At 33.3% G+C, this 24,277-nt stretch overlaps 1 protein-coding gene across 3 annotated transcripts in view; it reads right to left on the reverse strand.

Moving 5' to 3' along the window:
• LOC145288034 (uncharacterized) overlaps window positions 1–11,759 on the reverse strand; it is a 164,468-nt gene extending 152,709 nt beyond the window's left edge. For 2 of the 3 annotated variants that reach the window (XM_080136050.1, XM_080136047.1), the window contains exon 1: window positions 10,787–11,759. The gene's annotated coding sequence lies outside the window, so the exon portion shown is untranslated. Of the gene's footprint in view, window positions 1–9,480; window positions 9,498–10,786 lie in introns of those variants that run through there. The other variant, XM_080136048.1, reaches the window with a different exon arrangement.
• Window positions 11,760–24,277: the final 12,518 nt, after the last annotated feature.

A 24,277-nucleotide genomic window follows, 5' to 3' on the forward strand; every position in this document is an offset into this window, starting at 1 on the left:
TCTTTTTTTAGATGAAGTCGGGGTGTGGTGAATTAGTGCCTGTTCATTCTCCCAAGTATTACCACCACTTTTTCTGCTTATGGAGAGGGGGGCAGTATATGATTTTGCTGATTTCGCATCAGAACAGATACTACACTTTGATCTTAGCCAAAAGTCCAAGTAAGCGTAATATAGTTTTCTACCAGGCATTACCACCTTCTAAAAAAATACAAAATAAAATATATTTTCAGATAATAGGGATTAAAATTATGAACAATTATTGTCGAAATTAGTAACATATCCAAGAATTATGAAAAATGATGAAATGTGAATAAATCTCTTGGTTTGTTTTTAATGAAATAAACAACCTAGACAATATATCAAAGTTATTATTTTAGTAAGGGAGTAGGCGATAACGTGGGTTACAAATATAAAAAATGATTGTCGAAATTCGTAACATATCCAAGAATTATGAAAACTGATGAAATGTGAATAAATCGATTGGTGTGTTTGTAATGAAATAAACAACCTAGATAATATATCAAAGTTATTATTTTCGTAAAGGAGGGGGCACGATGATGTGGGTTAAAATTATGAAAAATGATTGTCAAAATTAGTAACATATCCAAGAATTATAAAAATGATAAATTTGTGAGTTAATAGATTGGTGTGTTTGAAATGCAAGAATAAACCCGGACAATATATCAATTGTTATTTTCGTAATGGGGAGGGGCGATGATGTGAGTTTAAATTATGAAAAATGATTGTCGAGATTAATAACATAATCAAGAATTGTGAAAAATTATGAAATGTGAGTTAATTGATTTGTGTGTTTAATGAAATAATAAACCCAGATAATATATCAAATTATTATTTTCGTAAGGGGGTGCGATAATGTAGGTTAAAATTATAAAAAATGATTGTCGAAATTAGTAACATATCCAAGAATTATAAAACACGATGTAATGTGAATAAATCGATTGGTGTGTTTGTAATGAAATAAAAAACCTAGAGAATATATCAAAGTTATTATTTTCGTAAAAGAAGGGGGATAATGTGGGTTAAAATTATGAAAAATTATTATCGAAATTAGTAACATATCCAAGAATTATGAAAAATAATGAAATGTGAGTTAATTTATTGGTGTGTTTGTAATGAAATAATGAGCCCAGACAATTTATCAGTTTCTGTAGGTGGTTAACAATATTTTTCTGAATTTTCAATGTTATATTCTGAGGAATGACGTCACAGTTGTAGTGGTGAGTAGAAAGATACGTGATTATGTTACTTTTTAACGTGCTCTGGAGTTCTCTATGAATTAACAAACCTTCACTTTTGGGATGGGGCTGGAGAGAGTAATATCCATTTTGGGTCACTACGCAATCTGCCACAATGTCATATTCCAAAAATACGGAATAACTATGGAATCATATTCCGGAAATGACATCGTTTCTCTTACTAATGTGTTGTTGGTGGTTGTGGCAGTAAGGGGGAGAACTATATGAATATTGAAAATTGTGGTAAAGTAAAAGTTGCCTAATGATCATTAGCGTCAGTGCATTTATGTAATTATTTGGAAGACCTGTTCTATTATGCTCAAGAAATGATATCATTTCACTTAAAATGATGGTGTCAGTAGTAGGGAGCGAAAGAACACAGTAATGTGGAATTTTGTATTGAAGCAAGGGTTGCCTAATCACAAAACTTCTCAACATATTTGTTTATTTGTTTGTAAAGCCTGCTGAGTAATCTTTCGAAAATGAGGTCTTTTTTCCAAAAATGTTGTTGTCAGTAGTGGGGAAAAATGAAACAGAGTAATGTGGAATTTGATAATGAAGCAAGGGTTGTCTAATCACTTAACTGTGTCAATGTATTTATGCATTAATTTTAAAATCCTGCTGAGACATCTTCCAAAAATTACATAATTTTTCTTACAATAATATTGCCGTTAGTGAGGAAGGAAAGAAACGCAGTAATGTTGAAATTTATAGTGAAGCAAGGGTTGCAAACTCATAAACCAACACAATGTATTTATGTATTAATTTGGAAATCCCAATGATCCATCTTCTAAAAATTATTTCAATTTTCTTAAAATTATGGTAGTTTTGGTGGGAAGAGAAATTATTTCATATATGTTGTACAATACCTGTCGAGAGTATGTTAAATTTTTTCATATACGTATATAAATTTCCCGTCCAAAGGTAGGTGAACATATTTGAAATATGTGTTGTGAATTTGAATTACCCGTCCCAAAAAAAGTAAAATTATTTCATATGCATTCTGTAAATTACCTGTCGTAGGGAAGGTACAATTAGTTCATACATGTGTAATAGCCGTCCTAGGTAGGTAAAATATTCTTTTGCTCGAAATAACAAATGATACATAGACATTAAAAATTCCTCTTCCAAAGAATAACAAGTATATTCTAAATCAACTTCAAATTTCTCATTGTTTATACGGTCCCGAGCAACGCCGGGTAGCACCGCTAGTATAAAAATAAAATATGGACACACTTTTGAGATCGTAGATATTTAAAACTCTTTCTAGTTCTAGTAATGCTACAAAGAATTGGAGACATTGGTGTGTTATGTTTGAGAACTTCTTACAAAGTCTAGAACAGCCAATCTTTACCCCTGCGCGACCGGAGTCTTTAAAGGACAACAGCCGCCATCTTGGGCCTTTTTTTTTTTCTTTTTCTGTCTTTCAGCCTGCTGCCGAGACAGATTCTTGCCCGTTTCTGAGGTAGGTCCTCTCTATGTCAATCGCACTAACTATCTTTACTGCTGCTGTCGTTTCTTCACACGCGCACCCATGCACGTTCTGTTACACTCCTATAGAAAAAAAATCATACCCATCATAAAGTGACAGAAAAAAACAGGTAAAAAGTAACCATTTTATTGTTTAGTTTTTATTTTTGTATAAAAATAGTAAGAAATATTCGTATCATAAAATAAAGAAAATCGAAACTTTTCTAAATAGAGAATTATGAAGTTAAAAATAATGAACAGAAAAACCAGAAGCATAATCAGTGGGAATACTACTGATTCAATGAGTCAATCAGTTTTTTTATGGCCGTTGTCTTTATTGCTACTAAATTTCAAAACCCTGGTTCACATAAGACATTGAGGCTTCTCTACACAATCCACAACAACGAAGTCAAAGCCATATTGAAGATATGAAAGCAGGTTTCTACGTTTTTTAGACATGACAAAATCTGAAAACAAATTATTACTTTTGAATTATTACATACTTCAATTATTTACCCTCGACTATATGATTTTTTACTCCCAGAGATAAATTTACCCTTGGTTGAGAACCTCTGGTCCACAACAATATGCTTCCAATCAATGAACAGTGCTCCTTAACTTTACTGCACCACGGGCCCTGAAGGTGCAGTGGATAGAAATGTGGAATATCTATGATTTCAAGTGAGCATTGTCTGAAGGTAGCGGTTTCAATCCTACCCAAAGCTGGCCAGAGGATTAGTTGGTCAAACCGTAGTGAGACGACAACAACTATGGAAGGCGGTAATTGCTATGGATGCCGTTGAGAAATTCGACATTCCCATCCCATCGCAGCTAATCAGCTGACAAAGGCCAGAGAAATAATTGGCCCCAACGTCGTGGAAACAACAACTAGAAGATGAAGATAATAGTCTGCAAATAATTAAATAAAATAAATTATACAAATTACTCATCTCAAAAGAATTCCAAATTAATTCAGAAAATTAGTTACTTTCATGTCAGTTAAATTTTGCGATTTGCGATTAGGTTCGATATATATCTCTATCTCTACTATTAAGGAACTGTGTCTGTGTGTGTCTGTGTGCGTGTGTAAGTCCATTCCCTATAGACTCGGAAGCGGCTCAGCCAATTTTTATGAAATTTCACACGAAGGTATATTATGTATGTGGCCGTGTTCCTAGATAGGTTTTGCATCGGAATGTCTTTGATAAGTATTGATAAACAATAATAAAAAAAAAATCCATTGAAAAAAGGAACAGGCGATTTTGACCAAAGCTAACACCCAACATCGCAAGTGCATTTGAGAAGTTTTATTACCACTCAAGCCGAAAGGCCCAACATATAAAATCAACAGTGCATTATTTGATATGAAAGGGGCCCATTTCAAATAAATGTTTTTGTTTAAAGCACAATTGAAGCATGATACTTGACTTTTATATTTTAAACTTTAATTCCAACCATTATATTTTTTTATTTATTTTTTTTTTTTATTACATTTTCACCCCAAACAAGGCACATTGCCACTTTAATGTAGGGGACTACTATCAGGGGAAACATCTACTGGGGTACTATGTAGGGATTAGGGCAGCGAGATGTTGGTTCACGTTGCACTTGAACTTATGCATGTCAGTACAGTTGGGGAAGCAGTGACCTGGAATGGAATTCCAAAGTCTAGCAGTTCTGGGGAAGAAACTACTGGAGTAAAAAGATCTTTTACATCTAGGGATCTCTACAGTGTGGGGGTGGGATTTTGCAGCTTGTCGGGTCTGTCGAGGGTGTTCACGTCGTGGGGGCACAAGTGCTTGCAGTTCTTCAGAGCATTCACCATTATAATACTTGTAGAACAGGCAGAGGGATGCAACGTTTCGTCGATGGGACAGAGGCTGAAGTATAGATGCCAGTTTAGGGCCTATCAGATTTGCGACTCTCTTTTGAACCCTGTCAAGGAGCGATAGACTAGTAGCCGATGCACCGGCCCAAATATGACAGGAATACTCCATACATGGGCGAATAGTGGCCTTATAGAGGTACAGGATACTTTCGGGTGTTAGAAGTTTTCTAGCACGGTAGAGAGAGCCCACCTTCCTCACAGCGGCCCTGGCAATGCCCTCGATGTAATTGTTCCAACTCATGTTTCCTGTGAACGTTAGGCCAAGGAGCTTGAAAGACGTACTCTCAGATAAAGAGTTGTTGGCCATTGCTATAGGTGGTAGAGAAGGTTTCTTGTAATTATTGAATGAGACCAGTTTTGTCTTGGTGGCATTGAACGTTACCATCCATTTTTGTCCCCATTCCACTACTGATTGGAGGTCATCCTCTAGTGTTTCTGCCATTACTTTAGATATATGTTCATTTGTTTTCCTGTCGTGCCTGCTATAGAGTGTGGTGTCATCAGCAGATATACCCATCTCAGAGGCAATTTTGTCGGGGAGGTCATTTATGAATATCAGGAACAGCAGAGGACCAAGGATAGATCCCTGGGGCACTCCCGCATTTATATCATATTGTTTAGATGTATGACCGTCGAGGACAACCTGGATTTTTCTCTTATCTAAGAAGGATTTAATTATGTTAAGTATTCTACCAGTGATACCGTAAGATCTAATCTTCCTGAGGAGACCCTCATGCCATACCCTGTCAAAAGCCTTAGATATATCTAGAGCTACCGCTCTGCCCTCTCCCGCTTTGTCCAGTGAATGGTATATGCGTTCAGAGATTACAGTGAGGATGTCTGCCGTGGAATGGGCTTGTCTAAATCCATATTGATGGTCGGTCAGAAGTTTAGCATCTGTAAGGTGCTGGACTAGAGCATGGTTAATTAAGGTCTCAAATATTTTGGCAAAAAGTGGGAGGAGGCTAATAGGGCGATAATTTAATGAGTCAGTTCTTTCGCCAGAATTCTTGAATACTGGTACAACAGAAGCAGTTTTCCAACAGCTCGGAAAGCAAGATTCATTAAGGCATTTGTTGTAGAGTTTGAAGAGAACTGGAGCTACTTCGGCTGAGCACTTTTTTAATAGCACAGCTGGGATGAGGTCGGGTCCACATGCTTTGGAAGTGTCAAGGTTTTTTTATGATAGCATGCACCTGAGCAGGGGTGATTTCCAGATCGTCTAGCGTGGCGTCTGTCCGCATAGGAAATTGAGGTAGGGGGTGGTTTAGAGAGTCCAGTGTGGAGTTTGAGGCAAACCGACTGGCAAGCATGTTAGCCTTCTCGGTTGCTGAGCAAAGAACCTTGTGATTGTTGGTTAGTGGGGGAATTGTTGATTGCCCATTATTTACTACACTGTTGTAGATTTTCCAGAAGTCACGAGTTCCTAGTTTTTGTGCTTCGATGCGTTTTTTAGTGGTTTCCGTAAATTCCCTCTTAGCTGTCGCTATTTCTTTCTTAACGTTACTTCTAGCTTCTATGTACAGGAGGTTATGCAGAATATCACACATGCATCACAAGTAGACCATCAGCTGACCCTCCATCAACTAGGACTGTGGCCTCAGGAAAGCCCACCGGGGATGAGTGCAGGGTCCCTTTCCATGCGCGCCATGGCACTGCAAACATCCCGATATTATTCAACTGTTGATGGAGCAGTCGCTCTAAGTGCTACCAAAGAGTTAGGGCTCCTGTACTACCAGTCGGAAACAGCAGCCAGTAACTGTCAATCCGGTACCCTCAACCCATCAGAGGAAGGTCAACCCAATCTAATTGCTCAGGCATATGTGGTACTCAAGCACTCTCAAGTGTCCAGCTTTAGAGGTGGGGTGTGTCGGGAGTGGGGAAACGGCGTTCATTGCCCTAGACAAGAAACAAGATCTACCAATGGGTGTTTCTGTTGAATCACTGTGATAGTATCTCTGCGCCTGACTAGTAGGCAAAGAAGGAGTATGGTAGCCGGGCGATAGGCAGGACTTATCTACTCCTTAAAATCAACAGTAAGTTCTCTATAGTGCAATGTAGACTACAATGTATTGTGGACTAAGTCACTTCAGGAAAGCATATGAGCTTCCTCCTGGTGCACCGGGATGAGTTCCCGACTAGAGTAGACAATCAATCGATTTGATTAAATAATGAGTGATTACACCAATTTCGATAACAATAAAAATATGAGAGTGTGAAACATTTGTTGATCAGCGTTCAATTCCGGGCAACGTCGAATCTCCCTACTAGTACATATATATATATATATATATATATATATATATATATATATATATATATATATATATATATATATATATATAAAATAAAATAAAAATTACAATTAAATTTACCAAAATGATCCAAGATGGTAAAACTAAAGTATATTATAAATATTAAAGAATTAATATTTATAAAGTAATCTCAACCAAATGTAAAAGCTCGATAAAACCAAATAGGAGATAGAGCTTATAATAAGAGCAAATAGTTAATAAAACATGTTAAAAAACACTTTGAAAAAGAGTTAAAAACATATTTAATCTGAAAAGGAAACACTTAATAAGTGGATAGTCCTTAATCCGCGGAGTTTCGAAGAAATACTTTCCTTCTCATCAGAGGATCGGATTTTGCATACAAAAGTATTTGATGAAACTTCAAGTAAGTCAAAGATCTTACTTGATAACAAAAAGTGAAGCATAGGAAATATGGTGAAGAAAAAGGTGAAATCACCTTTTTCTTCACCATATTTCCTATGCTTCTTCACCATATTCCCTAAAGTTTGAAGCTATCTCCTAACACCCACACTTCCTTTTCATAATCTTTCATTCTTTCATAAATCATTCGCTTTTTGAAGGTTCTTTTTTAACCTAGCCAATAATAGTTACTCCTACAAGTGTATATATATATATGTGTGCATGTGTGTGTGTGTGTGTGTGTGTGTGTGTGTGTTAAACTTAAACTAGTGTTTTTATTAGGATTTGATCACAAACGAAATTCCACTATATATATATATATATATATATATATATTCATTGATGAATGGAACATTCATTGATTCTCCGTCAATCTTGAACAACATCGTGTATCCCTGCTAATATATAATATATATATATATATATATATATATATATATATATATATTAGCAGGGATACACGATGTTGTTCAAGATTGACGGAGAATCAATGAATGTTCCACACTTCCAATACTTTTTAGTATCGTCGAAACAGAAACATTCATTTTGAATACATCCCTGTCATATCAAAAAACCTACTGTTGTTTTTATACTTTTATACTGTGTAAAACATTATCCTTCTGCCTGTGTGGTGATAAAACTTTCCAAATGCACTTGTGATGTTAGGCTGTATAAGGGTGTTAACTTTAATCAAAACCGGGCTGTTCCTTCTGTAAATGAACTTTTTCGATTATCGATTTTCGATACTTATCGGCGGGTATCCAATACAAAACCTATCTAAGAATACTCACAGACACATAAAGCACCTTTGTGTAAAATTTCATAAAAATCGACCGCACCGTTTCAGAGTACACAGAGAACGAACTCTTTCACACACACACACACACACACACACACACACACACACACACACACACACACACACACACACACACACCAGATGATTATTGAAGGTATGCTAATACAAAACCGATTCAAAAACACTGACCGGCATATAATGTATATTTGTGAAATAACATTAAAATCAGTCCAACTGTTTAGAAGTCCATAGGGAATGAACTCACACAGACACACGCAACGTTTCTTTTTACATAATAGATAGATAAATAGATAGATAGATAGATAGATTAAGACTGCTGACTATCAACTAGATGGTTACAGGTTCAATCACTGACTAGGGATGGGTGCTAGTCTAATCGCACTGATAAGCTGTGATACAACGAAACAGTCTGTATATGGATGACTGTGTGTGTGTGTGTGTGTGTGTGTGTGTGTGTGTGTGTGTGTGTACGCACGCACACACACACACACACACACACAAATTATGATCACATATGTTGATCATAATCTTTGATACGACTGAAGAAGCGCATGTCAAAATTAATGTTTTACTTTGATCAGTAAATGAATCCTAAGAGTTTTGCGTGTAAATTTTCATTCAAGTTAGAAAATTCTCTCGTAACTGAAACTTAGAATAACTATAACATTTCAAAGGATCATAAAATAAAATAAAAAAAACAAGTCGGCCATTTTAATTTACTCTTAAGGAATGGAAAAATGTCCGACACGTGTTTAGTTTGTCACACTTCGCAACTTGAAAGATTGTGAATTAGAAAGAAATATCCGGCTTGAATTAAAGTTTAAAGCGAAAAGTCAAGTATTACTTTTCGCACGCGTCTGTTGTACCGTGCATTTTAACTGTTCTATTTATTTGTCTTCCCACGAGGGTAGAGTTAGATACAATGATTGGTTTTTAATGTGAGGAAAATCCATCTCCCCCAAAATGCGCATCCTGGATTTCCTCAGTTTAGAAGGATTTTTACTTCACTCACCAAGAGCAGAAAAAATGAAGTGCAGTCTGTCATTATATAAGAAAGAGGTAATGCTTTGAAATTATCAAAATAAAAACGATAAAAAAAACTGATAAAAAAAGCTGCCTACATATGAAAAAACATGAAAATTAATAGACTTTTTGAAAATGTCCTCAGTTTAGAAGGCTTTCTGTTCACTGATCGAGAAAATATGAAGTTGAGTCGTTTAAATAATCAAAGTTGTGCTATTCCAAAATGAAAAATGATCAAAGCATTGAATAGCTATAAAAAGAAAAAAAAACAATAAAATTATACATATTAGAATAATATTTTTTACTTACCTGTCATCGGTCGATTAGAACATCAAAGAAAAATATAGTCCATTTTTGGTTGGAAAGAAAATATATCCAGATGTTTTTAAATGGTTTGGCATCAGAATAATATTTCAGAATTGTTTGTTAAAAATCGATTTGATTGGAAATATTTTGTTTTATTTTTTTTATATTAAAAAAAGAAAATAAATTATAACTGAATGATTACCAACTTATCGAAATGATTTCAATGTTTTAAGAGAAGACATTTAATCAGTTATTAAAATTATTAATTTGAAAAGATTAAATTAATTTCATACTATCAATAACTATTCAAAGAATACATGCATGCATATATATATATATATATATATATATATATATATATATATATATATATATATATATATATATATATATTTGAATCCCTATAAACTGTCTAAAACTGTTAAATTACTTTTTTTATGCAAATATGATAAATTTCATATTGTTTGTTTCATATGATGCATTAACCTGCAAAATTTATTGTATATTTTGCAAACCTCTTCCCTCTGATGAGGAGAATTTCATTCTTCGAAAACCCATGGAATAAGGTTTTTCTTGTTTTATTTGTACTCCTTGTCGAATATTTAAAATTGTGTATACCTTCCTTACAGGTTTATAAAGGTTCTGGGTCGCCTGAGGAAGTCTCTTTGACTTAAACAGATGGCTATTTGTAGCGATCATATGTAACTGTTTATCCTCAAATAACATATATATATATATATATATATATATATATATATATATATATATATATATATATATATATGAATTAACTTATCTGCTTCTATTTATATGTCTATGTATCGTGTAATATCTACTTTTAAACGATACATTAAATAGAATATGTGTATGTATATGTGTGTGCGTGTATGTATGTGTGCTTGTATGTGTGCATATGTATGTTCTTGTGTGTATATGTGCATGCGTATGTGTGTTTGTGTGTGTATGTGTGTGTTTGTGTATGTGTGCGTATTATTAATAGGTATTGACAGATTAATACTTTCTATGAATACACTTATAATAATTATCAATGCCGAAATATATTTTTTCAACAAAATAATGGTCACAATAAATACTGGCCCGTTTTCTGATGAAATATCTCTTGGTAGATGCAGCAAAAATAAATAGACTTTCATGTCATATATGTTTGCATGAGTATAAAACTATATATCATGTAGTCCTTAGTAAGAGCAAATGTATGATTTATTTTGTATAGTGTTCTGGCTTGAATTGTAAATTATAATAAATAATAATTTCAAGGGTGGGAAAAAAAGAAACTTAAAATACTTACGTCACTATCTTTTTCTCTGGAATGGATCTCTAACTTTTCCTTTCGTTTTCTCTCGACCCTTTTCTCCCTCTGTCTTTTCAACTTCTCAGTTTTGTTTATATAGCATCCCCTCTGATATGTATTTCAATTTCAAGGATTTTTTTAAACTCTAATAGACATATGTATGTATGTATGTATGTATGTATGTATGTATGTATGTATGTATGTATGTATGTATGTTAGATTAGCTAAGACGTCTAGAATATATTAGTTAAACGTAGCAAATAGTGTTAGTTTAAAAACAACTACTTTGAGTATCTCTACAATGTAATATGTATCATTAATATTTATATCTTGAGAGGAAAGCATATCAATGTTATTCAAAACAAAATTATAAAAGTCACGATATGAGAAAATGGAGAATCTCATATAAGCCAAGTCTGAAAGAAATACAGCTTTGTGTTTGTAGCTGCTGGGTTAAAGATCCTTGTCATTGTTCTTAGCAATGTAAACTTGTTGCCAGGATCTAAACATGTGCGCCCTCTTTCGACAGCAACTGATAATAGCAAAACAAAAGTCAAACGACCGAATCTATCTAATAAATCTCAACCACCTGATCTGTCTCCAATCCAAATTTAGATTTTTTTTTTTTGTATTTTTTTTTTTTTTTTACATGTTTTTACACTTGCTATACCGGCTTCTTCGGCTTGATCTGACCCATATTTCGTTGGCGGCGAAAGAAAGCCATTGACTCTTTAAGTTACAGATATGCTTGGGTGAATGACATTTCATGGAGACTTTCCGCTTTAAATCGTAAAATAAAACATTCTTTACCTACTCTCATTTATATATACACTCATAGACACTCATACCAATATATATCCATCCACATACAGTACTGTTTCTCTCATAGCTCATCAAGACGACTAGACTAACACCCATCCCTAGCCAAAGATTGAAACTACACCCATCTAGTTGATAGTCGGCAGTTCTAACCTCCGGCCCATCGGATCGGTGCTCGTAAATCAAATGCGCATTTATATAGACACCTCCACCACCACTTTTTCAGTGCTCGACCTGCTTGTCTATTTACAAACAAACAGAGAGCTTCGCATTAACACTAATCAAGCAACTGGTGTAATCATTTTACGACAGTGCTCTACCCAAGGAGAAAGGCTTAAAATGTTGTCATCCACATACAGTAGTGTTTCGCTATATTCCGGCTCATCAGTGCGGCTAGACTAGCACCCATCCCTAACCAGGGATTGAAACTACAACCACACACACACACACACACACGCACGCACGCACACACACACACACAACAATTATTATAGTAAATAATTATATATATATGTATATATACATGCATACATAATACACATATGTTATCAAAGAGTAAATCTTTAACAAAGCAAAACTTATCAACACTATTAAGAGGAGAAAACAATAAAATCAAAATGAAAGATGAGGAATGAAAGTTATATATAACTTTATTATATCATCAGAACAATAAGGAAAAGTAAAAGAGAAAATTAAGAAAAAAAACTCTTTAAGCCATGGTATTTTAAAGCTAAAAGCTTCTCATCAGAAGAGGAGAAAGTTCAGACCTATACAAAATACAAATATAGAAAAAACTATATTAATTTATTAGAATAATATATATAGAAAAAAACTGTTTAATAACATTTAGATATGAAATGAGAATGAAGGAATAGGATAATATGATAAAAATAATTAAAAGTAGGTACAATATACATGGATAAATCGGAAGGATAGTATATATGTAGCTAATAGTAATACAAAAACATATGACTGACTATGCAATAATGAGGATTATTAATCTCATCATCTCTCATCATCTCTCATCATCTCCGTCGTCTTTCAGGATGCTTCACCACTGAATCCACATGACTTCTCCAGTTTTCTCGATCCCGCATGATAGTTTGCAGGTCCCGAACACTTTCCAATCCTGTGTCCTGTAACAGGTTGTCAATGTAAGTCATTCTTCTTCTACCACGGTTTGGGTGTCCATTTTTTTTTTTTTTTTTGCTCTGACTCACTTCCATAGCAGTAGAGCAACGAAACTTGGTACAGTTATTAGTCTTTCTCTACATAGGAACCACCAAGAGTTATGCATTTCTCCCATCGTTTCATGCAGCTCTGGAGACCGTTTTTGTAGAACACCCCAGGTTGGTCCTCCAACCACGACATAACTTTAGAAATCAAGGCTGTATCATCTGGGAAACGCTTTCCTTTCAAAAACAACTTCATGACTGGGAAGAGGTGAAAGTCAGAGGGTGCAAGGTCAGGAGAGTAGGGAGGATGGAGGAGGATTTCATAACCAAACGCCTGTGCTTCTGATCTGGCGACATGCGAGTTGTAGACCAGAGCGTTGTCCTGCCGGAGCATGGTACCTTTGCTGATCTTGCCCCGCCTCTTGATTTTGATAGCTTCCCTTAATTTCCTCAAAAGTGAAGCATAATAAGCTCCTGTAATTGTGGTACCCTTTGCCAGGAAATCTGTCATCACTACTCCGTCCTGGTCCCAGAAGAGTGAGCATGACCTTGCCAGCGGAGGGCTGCACCCTTGCCTTCTTTGGAGGTGGTGATTCCATGTGCTTCCACTGCATTGACTGGGCTTTGGTCTCTAGATCATAGTGATGAACCCAGGTTTCATCCTGTGTAATCAGTCTTTTGAAAAACTTTGACTCATCTTCTTGGCACATCTCTTAATTCATCCTCGAGTATTCGATGCATTCTCGCTTCTGGAATGGTGTGAGCAACCTGCGAATCCATCTGGCAGATACCTTATGCATATGCAAATGGCCATGAATGATAGTGTACTAATCTTGACATCTTGGGCTATTTGGCGAATAGTAATCCGCCGATCTTCCAAAATGACAACCTCAACTTGATGGACAGATGCCTCATCAATGGCAGAAGGGGGGGGGGGTGACCAGGTCTGGGAGCTGTTTCCACAAACTTCCGGCCATGTTTGAATTCACGATGCCAGCGTTTTACAAGGTCATCTGATGGGGCATTATCACCATAAGTTTCTTCCATTTCATCAAAAGTCTCCTGTGGTGTGCATCCTTTCAAATACAAACACCGGATCACTGCTCGACATTCAACAGGCTCCATTTCACACCTGACTCAGTTCAAACACCTGTAAAACAGAAACCACAATTAGTTCAGAGATGTAATTTGCCACATAACCTGTAAAGAGATATAAATGATTGCACATGCAAAATTTCAGCTAGATCAGACAAATGGAAGTGGATCAGAGGCATTACTTATTGCACGCGCCTCATATATTTTTTCACCTGATTAGTAATAATATAATTAATTACATTCTCCGGATAGCCATTATGAATGAAAATGTTTTTAACTATATTCAATTCGTGTTCAAGAAAGAATAAATTCTAAGGGCTGTATACATTAATGTCTTAATAAGCTCTATTTTTCTAGAGGTAGACAAAAATGAGCGCCAATCCATATTAAGGCCGGTAAAAGCCGGTTTGTGATAAACTGTAGCAAGGAAAGAATTCTTACTACGTTCAATCAAAACATCTAGGAAAGGTAAGCAGCTTTCATTCTCTTTCTCCATAGTAAATGATAATTGAGATTATCGAAGAAAACTGTTGCTTCACTCTTAGAAGCAAAGGCTGCAAAAGTATCTCAAATATATCGAGGGCTTCGATATATTACTAAACAGTGTTGACTTATAGGATTCTAAAAAAATATCCACTAATGCAGGACCCAGGGGGCTTCCAATCTGAACTCCCGTCGATCTGATTGTACATAACGTTATCAAAATTGAATTCCACTGACTTAGTACAGATCAACATGAGTTCAACAAATATATTTGTAAGGAAGAGCTGGAGGAGTTAGATTGTTGTTGCAAAATTTAGAATAATTAAAAATATTCTTGCTTTCAGCATTATGGTTGCGCCTAAATCTAGAGCAAATAAGGAAATCTATTTGTTTATTATGCTTATGTGAAGTACGTTGGCCAGAGAATGCTTCACGATTTGCCAAATAATTGGAGAACCGAAAGAAATCAAAGAAAGTTAAGAAGCTCTTTATTCGAAAGAGGGAGACAGACTTAGAATTAATGTAAGAATCAAGTTGTCTGTTTAATTTATTTATTTAATCTTGGATGAAAGCCCGTCCAATTGTAAAGCTAGGTGTAACTTTGGAAGCAAAAATTTGTTTGCTAATATAAAATGGAGAGACGTTTTCTTCAAGACACGAACGAAGGAAAAGAAATAGATAATCTAATTTACCCCATTTTGCTCTTTAAAAACGAAAAACAATTCATTTCTTGGATCTGATCATTGTTGTACCGATTCCACAAAATTTAAATAACATTTTGGTGGTACAAAAACTGTATAACGCTTTGAAAATAATATAAGAATGAACAATAGAGGCTCCCTTTCACCAACAAACTCATCAGGAGTTAATCGTTGAATTGAAAGATACAAAAGTATTAATCAAATTAACACGTAAGAGTAAATACTCGGAGTAAAAAAACAAGTAAAAAAGGAGAAGAAAAGGCGAATGAGAACTCGTATGAAATATATATGCAATAATCTATAATATAAATTTCACCTGTCTATTTAAATGTATGTATGTATGTATGTATGTATGTATGTATGTATGTATGTATGCCTAAAACTTTCGACAGAGGCGACCGATTTTCATGAGATCGGTATCGTTTTGAAGTTAGACCCTTCGGGCGACAAATATCAAAACATTGGCTAAAAGCATTAATTCCTCCACCCTCAACTGGGCACTTTTCTACAAAGACGGGTCGCTTTTTCGTCGATATTTTCGAAAGTCATCCCCTCTTTTCGATTGACTAGCCTTAATTTACACCTTCGCCACTTTTGATTTGGCAATGGACGCAAAAGCAAAGACGTCAAGAAATAACATGTTAAGCAAAATTACATTAAAAAGTAAATCGTAGCATGTAAACAAAGTTTATACGAAACTATCGTAGATGGTGACAGAAATAGTGGCACATTTAAGTAGAAATTATAATTTGAAATGGTAGATAAGTATTTGGGAAATAAATCAATTAAACAAATAAATCGGGGAAAAAAATAATTATCAAAATTAAAAAAAAACATGAAAAAGACGAAACTAATATTAAAATAGATAATTTGTTGAAATATCATTTAAAAGTAGAAATACGAAAATTGGGCGATTGCTAAATATGAATGATATCGAAAAATAAAAAAAAAATAAAAAAAATAAAATCTAAGAGTGGTGTGGAGGTAGGTCCAACTGTTTGATCTTTTAAAATAGAGATTATGAATGTATTCATATATACACTGTGTAACTAGTGTATTTTGCCGTCTGAAGGGTAACTATTTTGGAATATTTTTAAATGATATATTTAAAATTGTCTAAATGGTTATGAAACCATTGTAACGCATGAGAAAATACACAATATGATGTTCTCATTTTATAGTTTGATGTCTTGATTTTTGCAAAACTTTTATATGCAAGCTAGATTATGAAAATGGATAATCATGAATAATTAAGCTAATTAATTTTGACTTTAATTTTATTAGTCATGAACATTACCGGAATTTTAATATATTAAAATTTTGGTTAAAAAAATATTGATTAGGTATATATATATATATATATATATATATATATATATATATATATATATATATATATATATATATATATATATATATATATATATATATATATATATAATTTTATTCAATTTAGGTAAACAAAATTATTATATGTCGCTACAATAAAATTACTGTTTCAATCTAAAAAGATTTTATTCATTAGGCGACAGAAGCCTATGTTCTTCATAAAGGCCAATATTTTAATGCAAATAAGAAATTGAGAAGACTCTCTTCTTTTCTATACTTTATAATTATAATTTCCATTTGTAGTTTAACCAACGTAGTAAATAAGACGTAGCACTAAAATAGATCAGAGACTTCTGTCGCCTGATGTAATCTTTTTTAGATTGAAACATTAATTAATTGTAGCGAAATATGGTAATTTTGTTTATCTAAATTGAATAAAATAATATTTTGCTCATTTTGTTAAGCACTATCAACAACCTCGTTAAGTTTACTGCTTTTGCATTTTACTTTTGGATATCTTTTCCTGGAATATATATATATATATATATATATATATATATATATATATATATATATATATATATATATATATATATTGAGGTAGTTACTAGTTTAGTCGCACTGATGAGCTGTGATACAACGGAACTGTATTGTATATGGATGACTATAAATGCCTCCTATCTTAAATTGAGCATATTTCGGGGTGAAACAACAAATTGCTGCTACTATAAAAAGCAATGCTCTTTGTGTAAAAAAAATAGAGCTTAGGCGTTTGGACAATATTTAAACATTGTAATTTCGCATGCACATCTCAGCATCACCCAAATAGCGTAACGGTGAGAAGCGCTGATTGTTACCTGGGCGGTTTAGTTTCAATTCGAGTTTAAGGTAGTTGCTGGTCTAGCCACATTGATGAGCTGTGATACAGCAAAACAGTACTGTATGTGGATAACTATATATATATATATATATATATATATATATATATATATTCAAAGGAGTGGACCTACTAACATTTGTTATTTTTTATATTTTAGTTATTATTTAATATTTTCATTTTTGTTTTCAGTTATTATTATAACTCTAGTCTATAGATGTTTAGATATTTATAACGCGTTTCGATCATTTTGCGACACTCTTCAGATATTATTTTGTGAAAAATATTATCCTATGAAAAATGTTAGTTTTGGAGAATTTGTGAGAATCGTTGTTTCTCTGCGCAAATATAAAGTGCTTCGAATGAGAACTGTCCTATCAAATTCAAGGTTAACTTTGTGTCGATAGTTAAGTCAAATTAAGATCAAATTAAGTCAGTTTGATGAAAGATGAAATCAGGGATAGGTCGAACAAAATCTATGAAAATTTATTTTAAATTTTTTATCATTGTTTCCCTTTTAAATGCGTGTGGGAGGAGCAGGTTTGTGTGAGGTGCTTTGTGTGTTTTAATGTGTATTCTGTGTTCTATTGGTTTGCGTGTGTCATATTGAGATCTACTTAACATAAGTGGACCTTGTCATGAAATCTCCCTCCTATGCGGGTGAACACATTATCGATGACATTTAAATATTCATTGAAATATCATAGACGCCTTTATAAAAAAAATAATAATATCATAAAATGCCAAGTGAAACTGATTCGAGTCAGTTGAAGCTATAATTTAGAATTGTTTGTCAACTTGTTTACTTGTCAACTCACTTCTCAATTGTTGCTACCGGACTTCTATTATTATACCTAACAAAATAATTCTGTCCTATATTTTATATCTGTGTATTGTTTTCCACTCGACAATGCAATGTATATATACTTTGATATTCTGAAATAATTGAATGCGATTTACTAGTCAATTTATTTACCAGTTTTCATGGACGGCATTTTTACCTGTTGCTGCTCACTCAGATGACTGCTGATTTGAGTATGGAGTGTTGTTGTATATTGAAACAGATGAAAACAATGCTCTGAATTGCCGACACTTTGCTGTTGTTGATCAAACACACACCCTATATTATAAACACCTCCGCTATCTCATGCAACTTCAGTTTATGATTAGCCAAAATGAGTTTATAATGTTTATTTGTAATGTTTATTTGTAATGTTTATTTGTAATGTTTATGTGTAATATTATGTGTAATGTTTATTTTTAATTGTTTATGTGTAATGTTTGTTTGTAATCATTGTGTAATATTTAAGTGTAATGTCCATGTGTAATGCTTATGTGTAATTTTTATTTGTATTGTTTATGTGTAATGTTTAATTGTAATGTTTGTGTGTAATATTTATTTTTAATTGTTTATGTGTAATGTTTATTTGTAATGTTTGTGTGATGTTTATTTGTAATGTTTGTGTTATGTTTATTTGTAATGTTTATGTATAATGTTTACTTGAAATGTTTATTTGTAATGTTTATTTTTAATTTGCAATGTTTATGTGTAATGTCTATTTGTAATGTTTATGTGTAATATTTATGTGACTAAATAAATTGATCTTTGTTTAGTCAATACTTTTTTTGTTTTTAAGTTTCATAAATAAATTACATGTGCGTATAGTTATGTATATTTTAGTAAAAGTCAGCGAGTTTAATAGTAAAGTTTTTATTTTATTTCAAAATTTATGGAGAAAGAAAATACAGGAAGCGCGTGTTTGGGGGATCATTTAATATCACCCGTTCCTCCCTCTCTCTCTCTCTCTCTCTCTCTCTCTCTCTCTCTCTCTCTCTCTCTCTCTCTCTCTTTATATACATATATACATATATAAGCAGAAGTACCCGTCGTTGACTGGGTTCAAAAACAGTCTACAGAAAATGTACTGTGATTGATGAAAGTATGATAGGTTATGAAATGGAGGGGGTTGTAAAGAAATAGGTTTTGGTACTCAAAAATTTTACTCTAAGCAAAATATGATGAAAGTAAAGATAATTTTCGTGAAAATATATATTTTTATATCAACTTTGTTTCCATTCGTAGGCAAGAGTGACCAACAAAATGATGTTTCCTTCCAAAGAGAAAATGTTATATAGATAATAATATAAATATACAAGAAATAAATGTTACCATAGTCAATAAAAGTTACTTTTATGGTAGAAAAGTTCATTGGTTTGTATTTTTAAGTAGTTTGTAAAAAAAAATCTTTATTTTTAATTCACGAACCGGTTTAAAAAAATCAAAATGGCAGCGACTTTGAAATGAAGAGCCCCGTTTTCAATTTGAAGGAAAGGCACCTGCGCATTCTGTGTTAACAATTTAAGAGAGTTCCGTCAACGTAAGGAATATTTATAAACATATTTTAATGTTTTCCGCTATTTTGTGTTTGGGGGATATTCGATTATGGCATGTGTAGTTTATATGAAAATTCATTTAAGTAATTACCGCCTCAAATTTCGTTTTAATTTCGGTTCGCTGAAATTATTTCAAGTAAAGAGCATTAAAAACTATTTCAAAACAAAACAAAAAACATGAACTGAACTTTTATTGACTATGGTAACATTTATTTCTTGTATATTTATTTTTTTCGGGTAGTCGTTTGTTGGCTTTTCTGCTAAACACGCTTACTAAATAATATCGACGAAATATCGAAAAACAAAGAAAAAAAACAGTTTTGAAAAATAATGAAGCTTTACTTACATTAGTAAAATAATCCGAAACAGCAAAATGGGATATTAAAAAAGTAAACACGTAATTACTTTATTTAAAGCAAAGAATCAATATAAATATGAATAAGAAGAAAATGGCGCCCTTTTCAAGCAGAACAGCTTTGTTTCAGTTTTACAGTATTGAACGGTGTAGTATTGCGCCGTCAGATTCAGGGTTGTACTACTGTAATGTAAAGAGCACGCAGAAAGGGTTGAAATCAACTGAATTCCTTCTAGTACACTGACAAAAAAGCTTAAATAGATATATAAATAAAAATAAAAAGGTTATGTAAATGTTTTTAAAAAGACACGTAATCACGTGAACAGGATTTTTCCTCCTTTTGACACGATAACAGGTAACGTTCTTATTTTTTATTATTTATCTATTAATATATTTTTGAAAGAGTTCCACGTGCAAGTGGAGAAGGAAAAAAACAGAGTTATGCAAAATTTGTGTCGAGAATTGTCTAAAGTTCCGACTTTTTTTTGGGGGGGAGGAACGTGAATTTATGAGGTGAATTTATTTGACACAATAGGATTCAACTCAAAAAAATAAATAAAAGCTAACGTGAATTAAGATTAAAGTTAAGGTGTTATTGTGGACCCTCACCCCTTTTAAAAAACCTTGTTAAACTTTGTGACATATTTACATTCTATGGAGGTCAGGCACGAACGAACACCCAATAATTTTATTATACCATATTTCTTCAAACTGAAACATAATTATCAAAGTATACTTACGCAGATAGATATGAAAAGTCTTTGTTAAAGTTTGTGCCATATTTCCATTGAGTACAGGCGCGAAGGCAAACCCCACAATTTTATTATACCATCCCTATTTAAGTTGAAACCTAATTATCAAAGTATTCTTATGTACATCTATATCAAAAACACTTGTAAACATTTTTTTTTCATGTTTTATTTCCATACTTTGGGGGCCAGGCGCGAACGCAGACCCCGCAATTTTAATGAACCACCGTTCTGCCAGATCAAACATACCCATTCCTGATCCTCGATACATCTTCTATAATTATAGGTAATCAGTTTTTTTAAAGTAGTCAACCATATAGGAGCCTATTCGTAACCACACACACACACACACACACACACACACACACACACACACACACACACACGCACACAAGCACGAAATTTGATATACAGGGCATTGAGATTTGGGAAAATCTATGTGATCGGTTTTCAGACAGAAATTTGGCTGTTAAGGGGTCAAAGATCAACGATTTGGGGTCTAAACACTTGAAAATATAGGTTCCGTGGACATGGATCTAAATTAATAACTCGATTTGAGCCCAAAACAATATATTTTAAGGGGTCATAATAGGGGTAAAAATTTTTTAAAAATTGACCTTTTTTTGTTTTTGTTTTTTGTTTTTTTGCTTAGCATACACCTCCAAACACCTGGGCAAAGCCGGGCACCCATGCTAGTATATCTATAAAAGTGAACGTGTCTGAGTGTCTGTGTGTTTTCTGTATGTCTGTGTACATTTCCCTACGCAATAACTCTGACAATTTTAAGTCTACAGACTCGAAATTTGATATACAGAGTAGTGAGATTTGGGAAAATTGGCTGTTAAGGGGTCAAAGTTTAACGATTGGACCTTTGAGAACTCTACCAAACTCCTCAGACAATTTTGGGTCTAAACACTAAATAAATAAATAAATAAATGTTAAGGGGTCATAAGAGAGGTCAAAGTTACAAAAAAATTGACCTCTGCGGCCTCTACCAAATTACTCAGACAATTTCTAGTCTAAACATTTGAAATTTGATATAAAGGGTATTCAGAGATAGGACAAGCTTTTTAATCGGTTTGGATCGAAAATTTTTAATTACCAATATATAAATGTATGTATGTTTGCATGTCTGCCTAAAACTTTCGACAGAGGCGACGGATTTTACCAAGATCAGTATTGTTTTGAAGTTCGACCTTTCAGACGACAAATATCGAAAAATTGGCTAAAAACATTGATATCTTCACCTTCAACTGGGCACTTTTCTACAGGGGGGGGTCGCTTTTTTCGTCGATATTTTTGAAAGTCATCCTCCCCTTTCGATTGTCTAGCCTTAATTTAAACATAAATCACTTCCGGTTTGGCGGTGGTCGTAACAGCACAGACGTCAGGGTTTTTTCCTGTTCTTTTCCTCATTTGTGGTACGGGTTCGAGCCTGTCTTCCTACTACCACTTTTTTTTTTTTTTTTTGCTCAACATATACATCCAAACACCCGGGCAACACCGGGGTGAAATGCTAGTATATATATATATATATATATATATATATATATATATATATATATATATATATATATATATATATATAGTTTTGTCACGGAAGTAGAGTGAAAAGCACATCTTATTTTTCTTTTATTAATATTATTTTTTTCCTTGTACACATTTTTTGAATTATTCCATGGATTTCTGCCTTTGGGTTATTATGGACCATCTTCTTCCAATTATGGGATTTCTTTTGATTTTACTTGTACAAATGGAAATTCTTTTAACTTTCTTGAAGTTTTACATTTGGATTTTACCGTCACTGGATTTTTTTATCTTCCACCAGACTATCCATTCATGTGTAATCACCTTTTTCTTTACCATATTCCCTCTGCTTAACTTATTTTGTTTTCAAGTAAGATCTTTGACTTACTTGTTGTTTCATCAAATACTTCTGCATGCAAAATCCGATCCCGCATTTTGCTAATTCCTACCCTCTGATGAGAAGGAGAGTATTTCTTCGAAACTCCGCGGATTAAGGACTATCCATTTATCTAGTGTTTCCTTTTCAGATTAAATATGTTTTTAACTCATTTCAAAGTGTTTTTTAACATATTTTATTAACTGTTTGCTCATATTATAAGCTCTATTTCCTATTTGGTTTTATCGAGCTTTTACATCTGGCTGAGATAATTTTATAAATATTAATTCTTTAATATTTATAATTTACTTTAATTTTACCATCTTGGAACATTTTGGTAAATTCAATTGTAATTTTCATTTTATATATATATATATATATATATATATATATATATATATATATATATATATATATATATATATATATATTATAATTTGATTGCAGTTTTCCCTCTGGACCAAAATACCGTAGGTTTGCAACAATAGATGTTACATACAAATTCATTATATCTACAGTATTAGCCAATATCTTAGAACGACATTTTAGACAATTTAATTCGTTATATTAAACCCTAGATTTAATCCTAGGAGTGACATCATCACAATCGAAAAGATCTACAATGGAAGTAGCTGCTATTTTTCCCTCTAAGAAAAAGTACTACTTTCACTCCCAGTGATGACCGGGTAAAAGTATAGACAGTACAACTATATTGCCTTATTAACTGCAGCATACACTGATATACTTACAAGTACCTTTACACTTCCCTATTCGAAAATAATGATTTCTCCTCACTTACATTCCGAGTATTCTCATTGGCTGAAAACGTAAATATTTGTTATTCCGGATTACACATACTGATATTACAAATGAACATTTCAAATCTGCACCAACATTCGCATCTATGCGAATTACTATCTTTCTGAATGTTAAAGCAAATAAACAATATTCTAGAACTCTCATAATCACAACTATACGAAGTTACACCTCCACATTTAATTACACACACATTATCTTCGCACGTTTTTTATTCACAAAAAAAACAATGATATTTTAGTTGCAGAATTTCCCCTCTGGACCAAATTATCGTATATTTGCAACAACAGATGCCACATACAAATTTGTTATGTCCAAACTATTGCCCACCATCTTATGTAACTTTTGAACACCGTTATATACACATTCAGTAGTGATATTAAAATACTCCATTCCATCTGTGGAGAACCACAACACAATCACAACATTATAAGAGGAAGGAGTCCTACTTTTCTCTGTATATATTTAGTCCTACCATTGCTACCAGTTGTCACCGGGTACTATTCTGCATTTTTCTACTACAGTTATATTACACCTTCCGTAACTGGATAATTACATATATAATATATTCCTTCCGATTTCTGAATCAAAATTAATAAATTCTCCCAAGCAATGTTCCGGCATTTACGATTGGCTGATTCTGGACATTATCATATTCCAGAATGAAACGAATTTCTACATAAACGAACACTTCTAAAAGTTGCTAAACATGGCGTCTCCCTGCACAGAAGACATTAATGCTAAAAAGAACAACATTTAAAGAATATTAACCACTAAACCGACATTTACACA

Source organism: Euprymna scolopes, chromosome 11, assembly GCF_053919585.1.
Source record: "Euprymna scolopes isolate OS-2025 chromosome 11, ASM5391958v1, whole genome shotgun sequence".
NCBI classification, from domain to species: Eukaryota; Metazoa; Mollusca; class Cephalopoda; order Sepiida; family Sepiolidae; genus Euprymna; species Euprymna scolopes.